Below are 5,942 nucleotides of genomic sequence, written 5' to 3' on the forward strand. Positions count from 1 at the left end.
TGCACTAAGTTACTTTGTTGTCACCAAGCTCCTGTGGGGCTGCACGGGATCAGTATTCTTTACAGAATCCCACCAAAAAAGCACAGGTTAGTTGGTCAAAACAACGCACTCATTGTTTATAACAATACATGCCATGCATGTTTCCTAAAACCTCCCCTGGTTTAACCACACACCGAAATGTTTCAGTGAGACCTGTTTGGACCCTGCAGGGTTAATCTGTTCCCACACTGTCTTTCCTTTCCTCACACCCAGGACCAGCGGAAATGCTGGGAGTCCAAGAGAGATCATCTTCTCCTTCTTCTTCTTCTTTTTTTTTTTTTTTAAGTTAGTTTATTTTTTAACTGAAAGATAATTGCTTTACAGAATTTTCTTTTCTGTCAAACCTCAACATGAATCAGCCATAGGTACCCATATGTCTCCTCCCTTTTGAACTTCCCACCGCTCTAGGGTGATACAAGATCATCTCTTAGTGAAGACCTGGGGGTGCCTTATGGAAACCACTGTGAGCGAATGACACTCGAACTGCGTGTAAGTACTTCAGTGGGTAGTCCCCAGTCTGTATGTTACCGAGAAATACGATCCAGGCACATGGTGTTCGTGTGGAGGGGTTAGGTACCTTTTCTGTGTTTCTCTTGTTGTCATGGGTTCCAGTAACCTGCATCATCACTACAAATGATCTTGGATGGTGGCACAAGCTGTGTCCTTTTCTCCTTCAAACAGAAAGGTCTGGATGGCTTTGCTGAGAGGTTTTGTACTCTAGCTGTGGTGCTTCTGAGCAGCATCTGGTGATGAGCACAGTCCTTTCATCAGGGCAGTTCATGCCGTGAAGGATTCAGTGTGCCAGCATCGCTCTGCTGTCCTGCCCTGCAGGGCCATCTGGTCGCTGGATTCCAGGGAGGGCCAAGGCCGGCTGCAGGGAGGCTCCCGTCCGGGGTCTCTGCACTCAGTCAGATGCTCTCGTTGCCCCATAGTCTCGCTTTTTTTGAACAAGACAGTCCTTTAAGATGGCATTAAGCTATAACAAGGGTTTTTTTGTACTTGGGGGAAAGCATAGCTAATAGATCTTCAAATAAGTTTCTGGTTATAATGTAAAGCCTGTGTGATTGCCTTTTTCAGAACAGTCTATTGTTAGCCAATTCGACACTTACTTCACTCCCTCAGCTGCCAGCTATACGGGAAGAGGTAGGAGATGACAAGACCGCCATCAAATGTGAAACCTCGACCCTCGCCTGGCCACGGTCGCTTCGGATGGGCCGCTGCGCACGGGGGCGCTGGGCACAGCCACCCATGAGGACCTCAGGGACGCCCACAAGTAAGTGACCTGTGTGTGCATCGTCAGTTTCAGGAGCCCTGCACCTCTTGTCTTGAAAGAGTTGCAAGGATGATTTTAAAGGAATACCACTGAGTTCGGTGCCTGTGTTTAGTGGTGAACTTCAGGTGCTGGGGAAGAAGAGCTCAGTGACTTCAGTGATTTTAGAAAATGTCCATCTCTACAGATTGACTCCTGTGGGAGCTTTCTTCCTGCTCTGGGTAGAGGGCACGTTCCTGACGGTGACGGCCCCATGCCTCTCGGGTTCGCTCTTGAGGGTCCCTCCCTTTTCTGCAGGGGTCTCCTCTCAGGAGAACCTGTCCCCTCCTGTGACTGACACTGTCCTCATTCAGACCACCACTTGCTGAGCTCCCGTCCTGAGCCAGGCAGCACTCGATGGGGGGCACGTGTGGTCACCTGACCAGCAGCCCTGCACGGTGACCGTCGCTCTCCTGCCACAGCCGGGGACAGTTACCCTGTGGGAGGCGGGGGGAACTACCCAGAGCAGGGGAGCTCGTCTTCTCCTGGAGCGTCGTCACCTGCCGAGCAGCGACCCTAAGGGAGGGTCAGAGCGCCCTCTGCACCAGCTGGCCTGAAGTCAAGCCCTCCTCTCGGGAGAGCTCGAGGCAGAGAATCTCAGCTTCGCGGTGCAGTTGTCTGACACCGGGGGCCTGCATTGCTCGTGTGGAGTGTGGTTGGTGAAGGAGACTCCAACTGTCAGCTGCGAGGTTGAGGCACGGGTGTTTCTGGGTGCCCGTTTCTATCAGTAGCTCTTGTGGAGGGGTGTGTGTTTGCACAGGGGTGCCAGTTAAAGGTCGTTTTCTCTCCCCGAAGCTCCACAGGCTCTCAGGACAGCCCCGGGAATAACCCCAGCAGCAGCACCAGCAGCCAGGGCTCTCTGCACAAAGCCCCAAAGAAGAAGGGCATCAAGTCCTCCATCAGCCGCTTGTTTCGCAAGAAGGAAAAGGGCCGGCCTGAACACCCCAGCAAGGAGGCGTTAGGACCAGGTGGGTGCTTCACCGTTCAGAGGGAGGAGGGCCTGCAGGCATCTCCCTTCTGTGTCTCCCCTGTCGTCCCCATGAGGCTCCTGTCAATCACGCTGGGGGTCCTCCTGGGAGCAGGAGTGGAGGAGGCGTCTGTCTTCTCAATGGGTCTGAGATGATCGGCTGAGTTAATGAGTGGATGGTTGGATGGATGGATGAATTAAGAGTGGATGGATGGATTGATTAGTGAGTGGTGGATGGATGAACAGATGGCTGGCTGGCTGGGTGGATGAACGGAGCATGGAATGAATAAAGCAGATGATTGTACTCCAGTGCTAGAAACATATTCTACGAAATTGATTGAGTAGGAGCTGGGCGATGATTGTTTCATCCTAACAGTGACATGTGTTTGGAAACGGCCTAAGTGCTCCTCAGTGAGGGGTGAAGTACAATCTGTGGACACCCCACAAGGAACAGCCCGCCCTCCTTCCTGCCACCTTCCCAATCCCCAGGAGCTCATCAGGGGTTCTGCTCATGCCCCCCACCCCACCCCACAGCCACACAGGTCCTCCTGGGGTCCCCTCATCACACAGGGTTATCATCAGGACCCCATATCACTCAGCTTCCTCTCCTTGAGGACAGCGTATGTTCCTGCCTCTTCAGACACAAATGTGTTGAGTCTCGTTTGTGCTGGGTGTGGGATTTACAGGGGTAAGTAAAGCAGATGTGGTCTGGAGCACAGTTTAGTGACAAGAGAGAAAAAGGAGCAGATTATTAAATGCTATCCCTATTAGTAGTAAATACAATGCTGAGATGGATGGTGCATTGATTATGTACCAGATGCCATGTGTGCCCCTTACCAAGCAGGTGCTGCCCCCTCCCGATTTACAGAGGACAAAGTGACAGTCACCTGGTTAGGGAGCGGTTAGGGCAGGTTCACACCCACCCAGTGGGACCAGACACTTTGCCGAGCCCCAGCCACCTCTCTCGTGGATGAAACAGGAATGAGATGGCTCTATGGCATGATGATTCAATGGACATGAGTTGGAGCAAACTCCAGGAGACAGTGAAGGACAGAAAAGCCTGGAGTGCTGCAATCCAAGGAGTGACAAGAGTCGGACACAACTGAGTGACTGAACTAAAACCTGAGTGTGTGCTAACCTGTTTCAGTCGTGTCTGACTCTGCGACCCCAGGAACTGTAGCCCACTAGCTCCTCTGTCCATGGGATTCTCCAGGCAAGAAGACTGGAGTGGGTTGCCATGCTCTCTTCCAGGGCATCTTCTCAACCCAGGGATCGAACCCACATCTCTCATTATCTATTGCATTGGCAGGCAGGATCTTTACCCCTAGCGCCACCTGGAAAGCCCCAGTGAATGCTGACAACTAGAAATGCAGAAAATGAGGGCTGCTCCTAAGTTAAACTGGAAGAGCAGCAAGCACAGGTTGTAAAGAGGAAAACACACGATCAGCGACAACAGCGCCAACAGAAACAAGGGATGCGTTCACCCACAGAAAGAAAATGTCTGTGCCGTTCGGAAGAGGAGCCCGTCAGCCCTTGGAGGGACAGTTGGAACCAGAATGAAAACCGAGGCCATGGTCAGCAGTGCCCACCACACGGCCTGGGTGGCGTGGTGTCACTCACCGGGCTTCCTGTATCCCCAGAGCTGCTGGCAGTAACATCTCTGAGGGCCAGGCTGGGCAGCATCCCCGAGTAAGCTAAGGCATCACTGCTCTCCTTCCAGTGCTGCTCCGGGGCCCTCTGTGGGCGGCCACCCTCATCCCCTGCCCTGCCACTTGCTGGGGCCCGGCTGTTCCCCTGGGATCCTTTCAGCCCTTGAGCTTGGGTGTTCCCAGCCCTCTGCCACACCGGACTGGGATGCAACTCAGGACTTGGGCTTGAGATATCAAGGAGACCGTGAATCTGGAAGGACACCACCCTGGGGCCTGTGAGAGAGCAGGAGAGCAAAGCCCCTATGGGGAGGAAGCAGAGCTGGGGGAACGTGCCCACAGCCTCCACTGCCTCCTGCACAAGTGCCTTTTCTTTGTCTCTCCTTGATCTGAAACAAAGCCCAGCTGCTGCTGCTCCGCAGGTGATTCCTAAAGATGCACCTCCTGCCAGAGCTATTGTCCTGCTGCTCTGGGGCTGCCTGAGTGTGCTCAGGAGTATCAGACAAGTAGGGCTGCCACACCTCATACTGGAGGTGGGGGGCCTGATACTGGGGAAGGGTCGGAGGTGGGGGGAGGGTTTGAGGGTCGGGGAGGGCCTGATGCTGGCCTAGGGCCGTGACGCTGGACTGGGGTCTGATGCTGGACTAGGGTCTGATGCTGGGGGAGGACCTGATGCTGGACTAGGGTGCATCATTTGGGTCCCCGTCAAGGTTGCCCTCAGACACCCCACGCTGTGACCGATGGCGAGCCTCGACACCTGCACTTTGTTCCCACCCTCGGCCCGCTGCCCACGCCTCAGCAGCAGAGGGGCCCTGTCCCCGCAGATGCTGAAGTGATGGAGCCTCTTGTCTCCGGAGCCAAGGGCATGAACACACCGTCGGTCGTCCTCTAGGGACACCTATGCTTCCGCCTTCTGGCCTTTCCATTGCATCCGTCCGTGTCTCTTAACAGAATGTCCGTGTGATGACACGGGCTCCCATTACCAGCTCTGGTCTGTTCTCAGTGAGAGTACAGCTTACCCTCGGCACTCTTTATTGGCCCTGGGAAATTTTGCTTCAGTACTTTATTGAAAGAAAGCAATAAATAATACTGTGATAAAAATAGTTCAAAAGTAGACTGTACATACTTTGTCACATATTTGGGAAGTTCACAAAAGATTAACAGGAAAACAGAATGATAACAATGAATTGTACAAGTAAATTAAAGGCAGAACCCACATGTAAAGAAACATGCTGTCTCTGTCTACCAAGATACCAGCTGCATAATAAATACCACACTGTGACCTGAACGCATCTCTTGCTGGCTTTTTTAATGTGCCGCTGAAAAAGTAAAAATTACATTTGCTACTTATACAATCCAGAATGGCTATATCATCACAATCTAAAAATGTACACCTAGGTCCATTCTTTAAACATGTTTACAATCATGTAAAAAGATGATTTACATAAAAATAAGGCCTTTGTCAGAGCTACACTACCCTATCTGTCTGGGAAGTGGCACCTTCACTGTCCAGCTCGATGGCTCTGCAGCGGGTGCAGGGCATCGCGATTGGTCCCCAAAGAGTCTCACCAGAGAGGAGGGATCCGGGTCCACAGAGACTGGGTTACAGGAGAGATTTTCAGTCTTCTTCTAGGCATCCTTTCAGCCCAAATTTCATTAGAAGCTCACATTTAACACCCAGTACTTTTAAATCACTTCACGCTGCGGACAAAAAGCATTTCTTGCTAGAAAAAGTACAGTTTAGGCCAGTCGTTAACATCCAACAACAATTGGTTGAAATTAAGTTTGCTTATTTCAGAGTGATTGTTGGAGAGCTTGGTTACATTCTGGAAGGATAATAAAGCACACCGTGTCATGATGATTTTACAATCGCAGGAAAACCCCTTCTCTCATGGCTTAACATTGAAAAATTAAACAAGAATAATTACAATAAATGCATCATTTACAAAAGCCCTGTGTTTGTTCCTAGGATTTATACAGA

The 5,942-nt window shown here is 51.6% G+C and overlaps 1 long non-coding RNA gene across 1 annotated transcript; it reads left to right on the forward strand.

Moving 5' to 3' along the window:
- Nucleotides 1–316: 316 nt before the first annotated feature.
- On the forward strand, nucleotides 317–5,064 carry LOC139178150 (uncharacterized). The gene is made up of 4 exons (XR_011562538.1): nucleotides 317–528; nucleotides 1,162–1,312; nucleotides 2,144–2,316; nucleotides 3,625–5,064. It is a non-coding gene; the product is annotated as an uncharacterized lncRNA (long non-coding RNA).
- Nucleotides 5,065–5,942: the final 878 nt, after the last annotated feature.

Source organism: Bos indicus, chromosome 21, assembly GCF_029378745.1.
Source record: "Bos indicus isolate NIAB-ARS_2022 breed Sahiwal x Tharparkar chromosome 21, NIAB-ARS_B.indTharparkar_mat_pri_1.0, whole genome shotgun sequence".
NCBI classification, from domain to species: Eukaryota; Metazoa; Chordata; class Mammalia; order Artiodactyla; family Bovidae; genus Bos; species Bos indicus.